Genomic DNA, 17,631 nt, shown 5'->3' on the forward strand with positions numbered 1-17,631 from the left:
ATGTGGGCTTGTCTAGACATGACAGTGTGACGCCTTGTAAAGTGATTTCTCGCGCATGCGTTTGATTGGTTCTATTCTTGGCGCTAACACGAGTGCCTGTGCACTTTGATAAAGAAGGTGAGATTCAAAATTTAAGATTTAAGATTTAAAAAAACGGATTAAAAAAAAAAAAAACATGTCGTGGCAAGGGACTACGGGTCGATATTGATATTGGAAAGCTAAAAAAACAAAACAAGTATCGAATCGCCATCATAACGTACAGTACAGGCTACTGTCCATCCATCCATCCATTTTCTACCGCTTGTCCCTTTCGGGGTCGGAGGGGTTGTTGGAGCCTATCTCAGCTGCATTCGGGCGGAAGGCAGGGTCATACTTGCCAACCTTGAGACCTCCGATTTCGGGAGGTGGGGGGAGGGGGGGTGGGTGGGCGTGGTCGGGGTGGGACGGGGGCGTGGTTGGGGGCGTGGCTAAAAGGGGAGGAGTATATTTACAGCTAGAATTCACCAAGTCAAGTATTTCATATATATATAGATAATATATATATATATTTAAGAAATACTTGACGTTCAGTGAATTCTAGCTATATATATATATATATATATATATATATATATATATATATATATATATATATATATATATATATATATATATATATATATATATAAAATAAATACTTGAATTTCAGTGTTCATTTATTTACACATATACACACACATAACACTCATCTACTCATTGTTGAGTTAAGGGTTGAATTGTCCATCCTTGTTCTATTCTCTGTCACTATCTTTCTAACCATGCTGAACACCCTCTCTGATGATGCATTGATGTGTGGCACGCACAAAAGTGCTTTCATCAAATGCACTAGATGGCAGTATTGTCCTGTTTAAGAGTGTCACAACATTGCTGTTACGGCAGACGAACTGCTTTACGGTAGACGAAAAACGTGACTGCTGTTGTTGTGTGTTGTTGCCGCGTTGGGAGGACGTTAATGAAACTGCCTAACAATAAACCCACATAAGAAACCAAGAACTCGCCCTCCATCATTCTACAGTTAAAACGTCATTGGGCAGGTACGCCTTTTTATATTGTGGAGTCCGCCTGAATTTCGGGAGATTTTCGGGAGAAAATTTGTCCCGGGAGGTTTTCGGGAGAGGCGCTGAATTTCGGGAGTCTCCCGGAAAATCCGGGAGGGTTGGCAAGTATGGACTACGGGTCGATATTGATATTGGAAAGCTAAAAAAAAAACAAGTATCGAATCGCCATTATAACGTACAGTACAGGCTACTGTCCATCCATCCATCCATTTTCTACCGCTTGTCCCTTTCGGGAGCCTATCTCAGCTGCATTCGGGCGGAAGGCAGGGTACACCCTGGACAAGTCGCCACCTCAACCCAGGGCCAACACAGATAGACAGACAACATTCACACTCACATTCACACAGGGCCTATTTAGTGTTGCCAATCAACCTATCCCCAGGTGCATGTCTTTGGAGGTGGGAGGAAGCCGGAGTACCCGGAGGGAACCCACGCAGTCACGGGGAGAACATGCAAACTCCATACAGAAAGATCCCGAGCCCACATATTCTTACATTGTTGATATTATAGCCAAAAAGTATATTTTTCTGTTCATTATACAGTCAAACATTGCACCTAACAAACCAGTCATTCTGCAGACTTGAAAGTCCAAACTAGTGTTGTCCCGATACCAGTATTTTGGTACCGGTACCAAAATGAATTCGATACTTTTCGGTACTTTGATACTTTTCTAAATAAAGGAGACCACAAAAAATGGCATTATTGGCTTTATTTTAACAAAAAAATCTTAGGGTACATTAAACATATGTTTCTTATTGCAATGTTGTCCTTAAATAAAATAGTGAACATACAAGACAACTTGTTTTTTAGTAGTAAGTAAACAAACAAAGGCTCCTAATTTATGCACTAACATATTGTGTCATTTTCCATTCTATTATTTTGTCAAAATTATACAGAACAAGTGGTGAAAATGAATTGTTCATTTACTGTTAATATCTGCTTACTTTCTCTTTTAACATGTTCTATCTACATTTCTGTTAAAATGTAATAATCACTTATTATTCTGTTGTTTGATACTTTACGTTAGTTTTGGATGATACCACAAACTTGGGTATCAATCCGATACCAAGTAGTTACAGGATCATACATTGGTCATATTCAAAGTCCTCATGTGTCTACGGACGTATTTCCTGTGTTTATAAACATAATATTATTTTTTTTAAACTAATGTATATATATATATATATATATATATATATATATATAGTCAAGGTTTCTGTGGTTTATCTGTTATACAGTGCTCAATACCTGAATAAAGCAGAATATACGTTAGGTCAGGAAAAACATAGAGGCTATTTCATCCCTACAAGCCTGTTTCGCAGGTTTCCCTGCTCTTCAGGGGATTTTATAAATAAATAAAATGTATAAATAAAATGTATTTTATAAATAAATAAATACAATTTTATAAATAAATAAAATCCCCTGAAGAGCAGGGAAACCTGCGAAACAGGCTTGTAGGGATGAAATAGCCTCTGTGTTTTATATATATATATATATATATATATATATATATATATATATATACGTTAGGCCAGGAAAAAACACAGAGGCTATTTCATCCCTACAATATATATATATATATATATATATATATATATATATATATATATATTGTAGGGATGAAATAGCTTCTGTGTTTTTTCCTGGCCTAACGTGTGTATATATATATATATATATATATATATATATATATATATATATATATATGTGTTTTTTCCTGGCCTAACATGTATATATATATATATATATATATATATATATATATATATATATATATATATATATATATATATATATATATATATATATATACGTTAGGCCAGGAAAAAACACAGAGGCTATTTCATCCCTACAAGCCTGTTTCGCAGGTTTCCCTGCTCTTCAGGGGATTTTAGTTATTTATAAAATGGTATTTATTTATTTATAAAATATATAATATATATTATAATATTTATAGTATATTATAATATATATATATATATATATATATATATATATATATATATATATATATATATATATATATATATATGTATATATACATATATATATATATATAAATATATATATATATATATATATATATATATATAAATATATATATACTGTATATATATTCCTCGCACACTAATTGACTGTAAGAGCGCGCACTTGCCGCTGATGATGTCACATGATCGATGGGAAAATGCATTTTTAGACAATATGATTTGCCTGAGTGGCTCGGAGACACCAAGAGTAACAAGCGGTAGAAAATATTTTTTTAAATAATAATGAAAAATAATATTTTTTTAAACTTGGGACTTCCCGCTGGCCGGATTTTGGACGCTGGCGCCCTGAACTATAATATAAAACATGTTTTCAGTTATTTCACCTTTTTTTGTTAAGTACATAACTCCACATGTGTTCATTCATAGTTTTGATGCCTTCAGTGACAATCTACAATGTAAATAGTCATGAAAATAAAGAAAACGCATTGAAATAAGAAGGTGTGTCCAAACCTTTGGCCTGTACTGTATATCTATTAATAGGAGAGGAAATGTGTTACATAACATTTTGACTCACACAATTGTAAAACAAAAATCTCTGATATAAGCTTCGATACAAGCAGTCCGGCGGAGCATTTGCTCGTGCAAAGCTATGGACAGCCAGGTCACAAATGTCCTCCATTAAGCACACATGGTTGGTATTTTCCTGAAATATTTACAAAAGATAAACGCGGTAGGCTGCAAAGAACTAGCAGCTACACAACAGCTAAGCACACAATAGCACACAAGATAGAAATACGTAATAAGTGCAGTCTAAACACATTTGCCAACATAAACACATATTAAATAATCATAGATACATTTTACTTATAGATACAAATTCTCCAAGGCAGAAGCATATTAGAAAGTATCCAGTAACAAACGTGTCCACATTCTTGAACTTACTGTCATGATCTTTTTTAGTGCACTATTGTCGCCACTAGGTGTCGAAACGATTGGAGTTGGACTGATATCCAAATTTTACTCTACATTTGCTATATTACAATAATAATCAGTGTCTATCTGTGTTGGCCCTGTGATGAGGTGGCGACTTGTCCAATGTGAACCCCGTCTTCCGCCCGAATGCAGCTGAGATAGACTCCAGCACCCCCGCGACCCCCAAATGGGACAAGCGGTAGAAAATGGATGGATGAATCAGGGTAAAATAATATATAAATACGTCATCAACAATGTATATAATATATACAACACAACAACAACGACAAAACACATATCTTTTTTTTTTTAAAAGGAACCTAAAAGAGAATTTATAGAATGTAGATATTGTCACACTCAGGATGGTGATTGATCCATGAGTGCAGAGACATACAGTTTGATAGCTGACACTGATTCTGCAATCATTCATGCTTCCAATATGAAACAGGTACAACATATTTAGTAGCAGAAAAAGGCATTTTCTGGTAGACAGCCATCATGTTTTTTTTTGTTTTGTTTTTCATCCGAGGCGAGCCGCCACTCATCCGTTGACAGACCTGTTTAAGGTCTGTGTTTTCAGATATGGTACATTTATTTGATTTATGTTACTAGCTTTTGTAGAGAGATTATATCACATCCCTAATGACATCATCAAGAATATATGTGCTTAGAACAAACATGTGGCTGTCATTATTGATTATTTTGGAAAGCAATAATAACTAGAGGAGGCAATTCCAGAAGGAATTGCGTGTGAATGCTCCAATGCTGAAGTTGAACTGAAATGCTGACAAAATGTAGTATGAATGTAATAATAGAATGTAATGAAGAGTTTGAATTTCCAGGAAGACTGGAATTTGGTTTGGAACTTACAAAAATATCCCATTCATTTCAATGAGAATTTCATGGAAATGTGGGTATTTTTGGGAAAAGAGGGAATTTTTTTTGAAAATGCTAAAAAATGTGAATGTTCTGAATGAATGGTTGGTGTTGGATTCTTTCAAATCGGTCGAGAAATGTTGACGTATCAACATGTTGAATTGAGAAATGGTATTACGGAATTCCTGGAATTTCGGGAAAACCGGGAATTTTTCCAGTTCAAAAAAACATCTTTGTTTTTTGTCCTAATCAAGAGGAATGTTTTGACGGTGGAACGGTTGAAATGCGTTGAAAAATGTCGCCAGAAAAAAGGGTGGAAATAGGGCTTTGGAAAACCAGGAATTATGGAAAATCCTGAAATTTTTTTGAACTGGGAAAAATAGTAGTTTGAATTTCCAGAACGGTGGAACGTGTTGAAGGTGGAATGGTTTTAATCGGTTGAAAAATGTGGAAATGGTGGAAGTTTGAAAAAGGGCCAATTCATTTTGAATGGGAAAAATGTCCCGGAAAACCTGGAATTCTGGGAAATCTGGGAATTTTTGGAATTTGAACTGAAATCCTGGAATTTTTTTTAGAATTGTTGAAGTAGAGCACACAATTCCTGAACAAGGTGAATATTTAGAAGTTAGAACGGTTTGAATCGGATAAAAAATGTGGGAGTTGTGGAACTTTGAAGAATGTTCCATTCATTTCAATGGGAATTTTCAAAAAATTTGGGGATTTCGGGGAAAATCGGGAATTTTTAAAAAAATGGTAAAAAGCTTGAATGGTCTGAATGAGTTGAAATGGTTGGTGTTGGAATTTTTCAAATTGGTCCAGAAATTTTGAAGAAGTAACATGTTGAATTGAGAAATGGTACTATGGTATTCCTGGAATTTTGGAAAATTTTCCAGTTAAAAAAACCCACTTAGTTTTGTGTCCTAATTGAGAGGAATGTTTTGACGGTGGAATGGTTGAAGTGGGATGAACAATGTGGGAGGAGTAGTCGCCAGAAAAAAGGGTGGAAATAGGGATTTGGAAAATCAGGAATTATGGAAAATCTTGAAATTTTTTTGAATTTGGAAAACGAGTAGTTTGAATTTCCAGGATGGTGGAATGTGTTGAAGGTGGAATGGTTTGAATCAATAGAAACATGTGGAAATGGTGGAAGTTTGAAAAAGGGCCAAATCATTTTGAATGACAAAAATGTCCAGGAAAACCTAAAATTCTGGGAAATCTGGGACTTTTTGGAATTAGTCAAGGGAAAGCCCGCAATTCTCGAATAGGCTGAACAGTTTGAAGTTGGAACGGTTTGAATCGGGTGAAAAATGTGGAAAGTAGAGAGCGCCAAACTCTGGAGAAGAAGAAGAAGTTGAATAACTAGATTAGGCAATTCCTGAAGGAATTGCGTGTGAATGCTCCAATGCTGAAGTTGAACTGAAATCCTGGAATTTTTTTTAGAATTGTTGAAGTGGAGCACACAATTCCTGAACAAGGTGAATATTTAGAAGTTGGAACGGTTTGAATCGGATAAAAAAAATGTGGGCGCTGTGGAACTTTGAGGAATGTTCCATTTATTTCAATGGGACTTTTCAAAAAAATTGGGCAGTTTGGGGAAAAGCGGGAATTTTTTTGAAAATGGTAAAAAGCTTGAATGGTCTGAATGAGTTGAAATGGTTGGTGTTGGAATTTATCAAATCGGTCGAGACATGTTGAAGAAGTAACATGTTGAATTGAGAAATGGTATTATGGAATTCCTGGAATTTCGGAAAATTTTCCAGTTAAAAAAACCCACTTAGTTTTTTGTCCTAATTAAGAGGAATGTTTTGACGGTAGAATGGTTGAAGTGGGAGGAAAATGTGGGAGGAGTAGTCGCCAGAAAAAAAGGTGGAAGTTTGAAAAAGGGCCAATTCATTTTGAATGGGAAAAATGTCCCGGAAAACCTGGAATTCGGGGAAATCTGGGAATTTTTGGAATTTGAACTGAAATCCTGGAATTTTTTTTAGAATTGTTGAAGTAGAGCACACAATTCCTGAACAAGGTGAATATTTAGAAGTTAGAACGGTTTGAATCGGATAAAAAATGTGGGAGTTGTGGAACTTTGAAGAATGTTCCATTCATTTCAATGGGAATTTTAAAAAAATTTGGGGATTTCGGGGAAAATCGGGAATTTTTAAAAAAAATGGTAAAAAGCTTGAATGGTCTGAATGAGTTGAAATGGTTGGTGTTGGAATTTTTCAAATTGGTCCTGAAATTTTGAAGAAGTAACATGTTGAATTGAAAAATGGTACTATGGAATTCCTGGAATTTTGGGAAATTTTCCAGTTAAAAAAACCCACTTAGATTTGTGTCCTAATTGAGAGGAATGTTTTGACGGTGGAATGGTTGAAGTGGGATGAAAAATGTGGGAGGAGTAGTCGCCAGAAAAAAGTGTGGAAATAGGGATTTGGAAAAGCCAGGAATTATGGAAAATCCTGACATTTTTTTGAACTTGGAAAAAGGGTAGTTTGAATTTCCAGGATGGTGGAATGTGTTGAAGGGGGAATGGTTTGAATCAATTGAAAAATGTGGAAATGGTGGAAGTTTGAAAAAGGGGCAATTCATTTTGAATGGGAAAAATGTCCCGGGAAACCTGGAATTCGGGGAAATCTGGGAATTTTTGGAATTTGAACTGAAATCCTGGAATTTTTTTTAGAATTGTTGAAGTAGAGCACACAATTCCTGAACAAGGTGAATATTTAGAAGTTAAAACGGTTTGAATCGGATAAAAAATGTGGGAGTTGTGGAACTTTGAAGAATGTTCCAATCATTTCAATGGGAATTTTCAAAAAATTTGGGGATTTCGGGGAAAATCGGGAATTTTTTAAAAAATAGTAAAAAGCTTGAATGGTCTGAATGAGTTGAAATGGTTGGTGTTGGAATTTTTCAAATTGGTCCAGAAATTTTGAAGAAGTAACATGTTGAATTGAGAAATGGTACTATGGAATTCCTGGAATTTTGGGAAATTTTCCAGTTAAAAAACCCCACTTAGTTTTGTGTCCTAATTGAGAGGAATGTTTTGACGGTGGAACGGTTGAAGTGGGATGAAAAATGTGGGAGGAGTAGTCGCCAGAAAAAAGTGTGGAAATAGGGCTTTGGAAAAGCCAGGAATGATGGAAAATCCTGACATTCTTTTGAACTTGGAAAAAGGGTAGTTTAAATTTCCATGATGGTGAAATGTGTTGAAGGGGGAATGATTTGAATCAATTGAAAAATGTGGAAATGGTGGAAGTTTGAAAAAGGGCCAATTCATTTTGAATGGGAAAAATGTCCCGGAAAACCTGGAATTCTGGGAAAGCTGGGAATTTTTGGAATTTGTCAAGAGAAAGCCCACGATTCTCGAATAGGCTGAACAGTTTGAAGTTGGAACGGTTTGAATCGGGTGAAAAATGTGGAAGGTAGAGCATGCCAAACTCTGGAGAAGAAGAAGAAGTTGAATAACTAGATTAGGCAATTCCTGAAGGAATTGCGTGTGAATGCTCCAATGCTGAAGTTGAACTGAAATCCTGGAATTTTTTTTAGAATTGTTGAAGTAGAGCACACAATTCCTGAACAAGGTGAATATTTAGAAGTTGGAACGGTTTGAATTGGATAAAAAAAATGTGGGCGCTGTGGAACTTTGAAGAATGTTCTATTCATTTCAATGGGTCTTTTCAAAAAAATTGGGCATTTCGGGGAAAAGCGGGAATTTTTTGGAAAATGGTAAAAAGCTTGAATGGTCTGAATGAGTTGAAATGGTTGGTGTTGGAATTTTTCAAATCGGTCGAGACATGTTGAAGAAGTAACATGTTGAATTGAGAAATGGTATTATGGAATTCCTGGAATTTCGGAAAATTTTCCAGTTAAAAAAACCCACTTAGTTTTTTGTCCTAATTAAGAGGAATGTTTTGACGGTAGAATGGTTGAAGTGGGAGGAAAATGTGGGAGGAGTAGTCGCCAGAAAAAAGGGTGGGAATAGGGCTTTGGAAATCCAGGAATTCTGGAACATCTAGGAATTTTTTTTTTACTTGGAAAAAGGGTTGTTTGAATTTCCAGGATGGTGGAATATGTTGAAGGTGGAATGGTTTTAGTCGGTTGAAAAATGTGGAAATGGTGGAAGTTTGAAAAAGGGAAATTCATTTTGAATGGGAAAAATGTCCCGGAAAACCTGGAATTCTGGGACTTTTTGGAATTAGTAAAGGTAAAGCCCGCGATTCCTGAATAGACTGAACAGTTTGAAGTTGGAATGGTTTGAATCGGGTGAAATGTGGAAGGTAGAGCGCGCCAAAATCTGTAGAAGAAGAAGTTGAATAACTAGATGAGGCAATTCCTGAAGGAATTGCGTGTGAATGCTCCAATGCTGAAGTTGAACTGAAATCCTGGAATTTCTTTAGAATTGTTGAAGTAGAGCACACTATTCCTGAACAAGGTGAATATTTAGAAGTTGGAACGGTTTTAATCGGATTAAATGGTAAAAAGCTTGAATGAGTTGAAATGGTTGGTGTTGGAATTTTTCAAATCGGTCGAGAAATGTTGAAGAAGTAACATGTTGAATTGAGAAATGGTATTTTGGAATTCCTGGAATTTTGGGAAATTTTCCAGTTAAAAAACCCCACTTAGTTTTGTGTCCTAATTGAGAGGAATGTTTTGATGGTGGAACGGTTGAAGTGGGATGAAAAATGTGGGAGGAGTAGTCGCCAGAAAAAAGGGTGGAAATAAGGCTTTGGAAAACCAGGAATTATGGAAAATCCTGAAATTGTTTTGAACTTGGAAAAATAGTAGTTTGAATTTACAGGATGGTGGAATGTGTTGAAGGGGGAATGGTTTGAATCAATTGAAAAATGTGGAAATGGTGGAAGTTTGAAAAAGGGCCAATTCATTTTGAATGGGAAAAATGTCCCGGAAAACCTGGAATTCGGGGAAATCTGGGAATTTTTGGAATTTGAACTGAAATCCTGGAATTTTTTTTAGAATTGTTGAAGTAGAGCACACAATTCCTGAACAAGGTGAATATTTAGAAGTTAGAACGGTTTGAATCGGATAAAAAATGTGGGAGTTGTGGAACTTTGAAGAATGTTCCATTTATTTCAATGGGAATTTTAAAAAAATTTGGGGATTTCGGGGAAAATCGGGAATTTTTAAAAAAATGGTAAAAAGCTTGAATGGTCTGAATGAGTTGAAATGGTTGGTGTTGGAATTTTTCAAATTGGTCCAGAAATTTTGAAGAAGTAACATGTTGAATTGAGAAATGGTACTATGGAATTCCTGGAATTTTGGGAAATTTTCCAGTTAAAAAACCCCACTTAGTTTTGTGTCCTAATTGAGAGGAATGTTTTGACGGTGGAATGGTTGAAGTGGGATGAAAAATGTGGGAGGAGTAGTCGCCAGAAAAAAGGGTGGAAATAGGGATTTGGAAAACCAGGAATTATGGAAAATCCTGAAATTTTTTTGAATTTAGAAAACGGGTAGTTTGAATTTCCAGGATGGTGAAATGTGTTGAAGGGGGAATTATTTGAATCAATTGAAAAATGTGGAAATGGTGGAAGTTTGAAAAAGGGCCAATTCATTTTGAATGGGAAAAATGTCCCGGAAAACCTGGAATTCTGTTAAATCTGGGACTTTTTGGAATTAGTAAAGGGAAAGCCCGCGATTCTCGAATAGGCTGAACAGTTTGAAGTTAGAACCGTTTGAATCGGGTGAAAAATGTGGAAGGTAGAGAGCGCCAAAATGTGGAGAAGAAGAAGAAGTTGAATAATAAATAGAGGAATTTTGCTTTGGAGCGTTCATACAATTACTGTTAAAAATGATCGTCGTTTTCATCATTTACTACACTATCAGGGCATTTTGCTTTCAATAAAAACCAACAAAAAAACAACACAGGATTAATAACAAGGAAATTAAAAAAGAAAAAGCATGAACACACTGTATAATTGTTCAATATATACAGATTCTTATCTCGGTTATTTGGATGAATTTGGAGCAGCAGACTTGCATGAAATCCTCCCAGTGATGTATGCTCCTGCTGGGCTGTCAGCACTGGTGTGAAGGTCATTGTCTAATGGGGGAGATGAGCTAAATGTGGCAGCCTGATATCACAAGAAAAATGTCTCTTTCCACCGAGAGGTCCATCTGTCAAGAACTAAAAAAAAAAAATTGACATCGTAATCCGAGTGCTCAACGACTGGCTAGGGCCCTACCTTGACTTAACCTAAATCACATATTCTTTTCTTTTTTTATCTCATCTTTTTGTGCTATTAAACTTAACCAACTCGGACTTGTTGACATTTTTCTAATGCAAATACAGCCAGTGAACGCCTCCGAATTTTATATTTTTCATGTTCAATTTTTGGGGCTGAGGTTGCTGAGGTAGTTAAAAAGCTCCTCGGTGGCAAGGCCCCAGGGGTAGATGAGATCCGCCCGGAGTTCCTTAAGGCTCTGGATGCTGTAGGGCTGTCTTGGTTGACAAGACTCTGCAGCATCGCGTGGACATCGGGGGCGGTACCTCTGGATTGGCAGACCGGGGTGGTGGTTCCTCTCTTTAAGAAGGGGAACCGGAGGGTGTGCTCTAACTATCGTGGGATCACACTCCTCAGCCTTCCCGGTAAGGTCTATTCAGGTGTACTGGAGAGGAGGCTACGCCGGATAGTCGAACCTCGGATTCAGGAGGAACAGTGTGGTTTTCGTCCTGGTCGTGGAACTGTGGACCAGCTCTATACTCTCGGCAGGGTCCTTGAGGGTGCATGGGAGTTTGCCCAACCAGTCTACATGTGTTTTGTGGACTTGGAGAAGGCATTCGACCGTGTCCCTCGGGAAGTCCTGTGGGGAGTGCTCGGAGAGTATGGGGTTTCGGCCTGTCTGATTGTGGCAGTCCGCTCCCTGTATGCTCAGTGTCAGAGCTTGGTCCGCATTGCCGGCAGTAAGTCGGACACGTTTCCAGTGAGGGTTGGACTCCGCCAAGGCTGCCCTTTGTCACCGATTCTGTTCATAACTTTTATGGACAGAATTTCTAGGCGCAGTCAAGGCGTTGAGGGGATCTGGTTTGGTGGCTGCAGGATTAGGTCTCTGCTTTTTGCAGATGATGTGGTCCTGATGGCTTCATCTGGCCAGGATCTTCAGCTCTCACTGGATCGGTTCGCAGCTGAGTGTGAAGCGACTGGGATGAGAATCAGCACCTCCAAGTCCGAGTCCATGGTTCTCGCCCGGAAAAGGGTGGAGTGCCATCTCCGGGTTGGGGAGGAGATCTTGCCCCAAGTGGAGGAGTTCAAGTACCTCGGAGTCTTGTTCACGAGTGAGGGAAGAGTGGATCGTGAGATCGACAGGCGGATCGGTGCGGCGTCTTCAGTAATGCGGACGCTGTATCGATCCGTTGTGGTGAAGAAGGAGCTGAGCCGGAAGGCAAAGCTCTCAATTTACCGGTCGATCTACGTTCCCATCCTCACCTATGGTCATGAGCTTTGGGTTATGACCGAAAGGACAAGATCACGGGTACAAGCGGCCGAAATGAGTTTCCTCCGCCGGGTGGCGGGGCTCTCCCTTAGAGATAGGGTGAGAAGCTCTGCCATCCGGGGGGAGCTCAAAGTAAAGCCGCTGCTCCTCCACATCGAGAGGAGCCAGATGAGGTGGTTCGGGCATCTGGTCAGGATGCCACCCGAACGCCTCCTTAGGGAGGTGTTTAGGGCACGTCCGACCGGTAGGAGGCCGCAGGGAAGACCCAGGACACGTTGGGAAGACTATGTCTCCCGGCTGGCCTGGGAACGCCTCGGGGTCCCACAGGAAGAGCTGGACGAAGTGGCTGGGGAGAGGGAAGTCTGGGCTTCCCTGCTTAGGCTGCTGCCCCCGCGACCCGACCTCGGATAAGCGGAAGAAGATGGATGGATGGATCATGTTCAATTCAAATTGCTGCAAAAATGTCCAAACTAAATGATGTAGGGCCCTGGCAGCTTATATTATGTTGCAATACAATTGGAGTTTTGTTTATTATATCTGGAAAAAAAAAAGTCCTTATTATTAGAGGTGTGAATCTTTGAACACTTACAATTCGATGATTCGATTCAGAATCAATTCTCAATTCAACACGGTTCTCCATTCCCAAAACCGATTTTCTCAATGTGTTATTTGTAGGGATGTCTGAAAATATCGGACTGCCGTTATTATCATCCGATAAATGCTTTAAATTGTAATATCGGAAATGATCTGTATCGGTTTCAAAAAGTCAAATGTATGACTTTTTAAACTGTGCTGTGCACACGGAACTAGGAAGATGTACAGAGCGCCAATAAACCTTGAAGGCGCTGCCTTTGCGTGCCGGCCCAGTCGCATGATATCTACGGCTTTTGACACACACAAGTGAATGCCAGGCATACTTGGTCAACAGCCATACAGGTCACACTGAGGGTGGCCGTATAAACCACTTTAACACTGTTACAAATATGCGCCACGCCAAACAAGAATGACAAACACATTTCGGGAGAACATCCGCACCGTAACACAACATAAACACAACAGAACAAATACCCAGAATCCCTTGCAGATGCTTGTTTTCATTCAGAAAAATCTACCTCTCACACGTGATGACAAGGAGAAAAATAATTAGCCCACTCTTTGAGCTTCATCTGTTGCACAAATAGACTAATAGTCTAAGCTGTTTTATTTATGTTTTGTGCCTTTTTCCCCCATGCTAGAGATGCGCGGTTTGCGGACACAACCGCGGAGTCCGCGGATTATCCGCGGATCGGGCGGATAAAATTAAAAAAAATAAGATTTTATCCGCGCGCAGGTCGGGTCGGGTGGATTAATTAGATATATATATATATATATATTTTTATTTTTATTTTTATTTTTGCGGGTGGCAGTTAAACCAATTGGGAAATATATATACATAGTTAAATGTTGTTACCCACATACGAAAAACGAGCAGGCACCTGCTGCATATGCCACAACAGAAGAAAAAAAAAGAAAAGAGATGGACACTTTTACGGAGCGGAGAAGGGACGCCTCGCCGGGGTCCGGGACCGAGGCCCCTTCCCCCGAGAGGGCCCCACCGGGAGCCGTAGCTGAGGCGATCCGCGAGAAGGGCCCGACGCACTACCGCACCGACACCCCGCCTCGTCCGCCTTCGCCGCGGCCGGCGTCACGCGCAGCAGGTAAGCAGCTTACCTGCCCGCCACCCCCGTGGCCGGGGGCTCGTAACAGGGGTCACTCCGCGCGCTCCGCCCGCGCAGCTTACCTGCCCGCCACCCCTGTTGCCGGGGGCGCGTAACAGGGGTCACTCCGCGCGCAGTGCGCTCACGAAAGGGGTGGGGCTCACCCTGGTTGATATAGAGAGCAGGACGGTGGCCATGGAAGTCGGAACCCGCTAAGGAGTGTGTAACAACCCACCTGCCGAATCAACTAGCCCTGAAAATGGATGGCGCTGGAGCGTCGGGCCCATATACCCGGCCGTCGCCGGCAGCGAGACGCGCTTGGAGGTGCGCTCAGCGCGGCTCCCATATGATTGCGCACTGGTGTGCGTCTGGGTCGTGACAGCGTGGCACGCGAAAGTCTGTGCTGCATTGGATCAGTCTCCTTTCTTTAACAGGCAAAAGTTTTATAACCTCAGTGAGGTTATAAAGCTTGCGCACCAAACACGAAGCAAGGCCATGGTGCAGGAGAACAAAGGACTTCTTTCATTTAAGGTTTGTTAAAAGGACTCTATAGTAATATAAAGCAAATTTTTCTGGACATTATCATGCAAGAAAAGTTTATTTTTGGGACCGCGATCACCGCGTAATGATTTTTAAAGGTTGCATTACAAACATTTAACTGTCCCATGTGATCAGCCAGTGCGATTGGAAATCCATGCTCAATTATTGCCTCCGTAAATAAAACTTCGGCATTTATCACATCCAAAGAATCTGTTTGGGCGACGAAAAACGTTGAAAGTTTTCCACTTGTATCGCTAGCAACGGCATTAGACTTGTGTTTTTTTGTCCCAACGTGGTCTTTTACATCGCTAATTCCTCCGTGTCCGATCGAAAAATCTTGTCTGCACAAGGTGCAATTCGCGTAGTTTTCACCCTTTTTTTTTTTTTAAATTAATGAAAAACCCGGAATAGGTTGATGAAAACCGTACGAATTACGGGAAAACCGGAGTAGTTGGCAGGCTCACTAATGCCTTGCATCATCTATATTAGATCGGGCGGATGGCGGGCGGGTGCAGTTCTGATCAAACGTTACATCGGGTGGATGGCGGATGGTTGACGACTTTCTGACGCGGTTGCGGATGAAATAAATTGCCTATCCGCGCATCTCTACCCCATGCACTTTAAAGGATTTACTGTGTTTTCTACTAGTCTAGACTGAAGCAGTTGTATTAATATTCATGCACTTTAAAGGATGGCTGTGTTATCTACTAGTCCAGACTGAAGCAGTTTTTTATTTTTGTGCCTTTCTTGTTTTTATTTGCACATTTTTGTTACTCATACGAATATGTTAAGAACAGGGCAGATTGAGCCCTGTTTATAGTATACTCTGGACTGAAGCTGCGTGCCTTCATTGTTTTTGTAGCTGTTGTTTTGAGGCATGTTTAAAAAAAAAAAAAAAAAAAAGCACTTTGTGAAAGTCAAAGTTAACAGTGTTTCCCATAGTTGTAGTGGGTATCAGGATTATTTCAGGCAGAGCATGTCCCAAATTCCAAGCTGCTGTTTTGAGGCATGTTAAAAAAAATAATGCACTTTGTGACTTAAATAATAAATATGGCAGTGCCATGTTGGCACTTTTTTCCGTAACTTGAGTTGATTTATTTTGGAAAACCTTGTTACATTGTTTAATGCATCCAGCAAGGCATCACAACAAAATTAGGCATAATAATGTGTTAATTCCACAACTGTAAATATATCGGTATCGGTTGATATCGGTATCGGTAATTAAGAGTTGGATTATATCGGAATATCGGAAATCGGCAAAAAAGCCATTATCGGACATCTCTAGTGATTTGATATGATAATTATAATGAAACTTTTTCAAAACAGGTTACAGGTTATAAAACCTCCTTCTGGTTGCATTGAAATGGGCTACAAACATATTTTTTAGGGAGGAGGAGAGGGGTTAGGCGACACCTCGCCGCCACAAAAATTCAATAAGTTATGCTCATAATGCAGTAAGTTGATTCATGCGGACACGTTTGTTACTGGATATTTTCTAATGCGCTTCTACCTTTGGAGGCTATAACTAATTGATACTTGTTTGTATTGACAAATTATAATACACACTAGTTTATTCTGATTGTGATTAACAGATTTCGAGCAACATTTGGATACCAGTCCAATTCCAATCTTTTAACAACACCTCGTGGAAGACAATAAGGCATTAGGTTAAGATCGAGACGCAGTTAGTTGAACGGTGCGGACACGTTTGTTACTGGATACTTTCGAATAAAATACAATAAAACATTATTTATATAGCACTTTTCATGCACTGGCAAGGGGGAAACAAAGTGCTGTACAAAAAAAAGAGGAAGAGAATAAAAGACACGCACACACACACACACACACACACACACACACACACACACACACACACACACACACACACACACACACACACACACACACACACACACACACACACACACACACACACACACACACAAAGACAGCACTATTGACACTAACAAAACAAAAACAAAACATGGCAAAACAAAACATCAACAAAACCAAAAACAAAACATGGCATGGCACTGAGGATTTGAGGAAAAACGCCACCTTTGAGGCGTCTACGCTGAAGAATAAAACTAATTAACGGCATCTAAAAAATAATATGAAACATATGAAAAAATATGTGTGAAAATAAAATATAAATAATACATTAATAAGTTAATACAATAATAATAGTAGTAATATTAATAGTTGAAATACAAAAAAACACAATACATAATAATAATACCTGCGGGGGGTATGGTGTTTTTTTTTAATTTTTATTTTAATTTTTGTTTTTTTTTGTTTTTTTGTCATAAAAAAATACAGTCATGCGTGCTTACGGACTGTATCCCTGCAGACTGCATTGATATATATTGATTTATAATGTAGGAACCACAATATTAATAACAGAAAGAAACAACCCTTTTGTGCGAATGAGTGTAAATGGGGGAGGGAGGTTTTTTGGGTTGGTGCACAAATTGTAAGTGTATCTTAAATTTTTCATGTTGATTTAATAAAAATCAAAAAAATATTTATTATTATTATTTTTTTTTACATTTCTTGTGCGGCCCGGTACCAATCGATCCACGGACCGGTAGCGGGCCGCGGCCCGGTGGTTGGGAACCACTGGTTTAGATGATATAATCCGATACTTGTTTTTTGCTGACATCCTTAGTCAATTTTGCATGGATTCTTGTTTTTTTGGAATATCGGCGAATGGAAGCTTATTGGAGATCTATCCAACATATACAGGCGGCCTTTTTTGTTTTTTTTGTTATGACGTTTCGTGGTTTCAGGACGCACACCCCATCAACTATTTGATGTTTTAAAGAGTGCTTATTATGTGGGTGGGATAATACATTGGCAGGATAATTTTCTGGCATCAACGTGTCTTTTGTTCCTTTTTGTTACCTTTCGTCCTTCGTTATGTCGCCAAAGTGCAAGGCGTACCTTTCTGATGGCAGTGCGCCAAACAAAAGGAAAGCAATCACCATCGTATAATTAGACGTCATTATAAAAAATAAA

General features: G+C 39.0%; 1 protein-coding gene across 3 annotated transcripts in view; it reads left to right on the plus strand.

Annotated features, from left to right (window-relative positions):
* The window catches only part of grik2 (glutamate receptor, ionotropic, kainate 2), a 581,700-nt gene that overhangs the window by 12,039 nt on the left and 552,030 nt on the right, over positions 1-17,631 (plus strand). The gene's annotated exons all lie outside the window — the stretch shown is intronic.

This window comes from Nerophis lumbriciformis, linkage group LG04 (assembly GCF_033978685.3).
Source record: "Nerophis lumbriciformis linkage group LG04, RoL_Nlum_v2.1, whole genome shotgun sequence".
NCBI lineage: Eukaryota > Metazoa > Chordata > Actinopteri > Syngnathiformes > Syngnathidae > Nerophis > Nerophis lumbriciformis.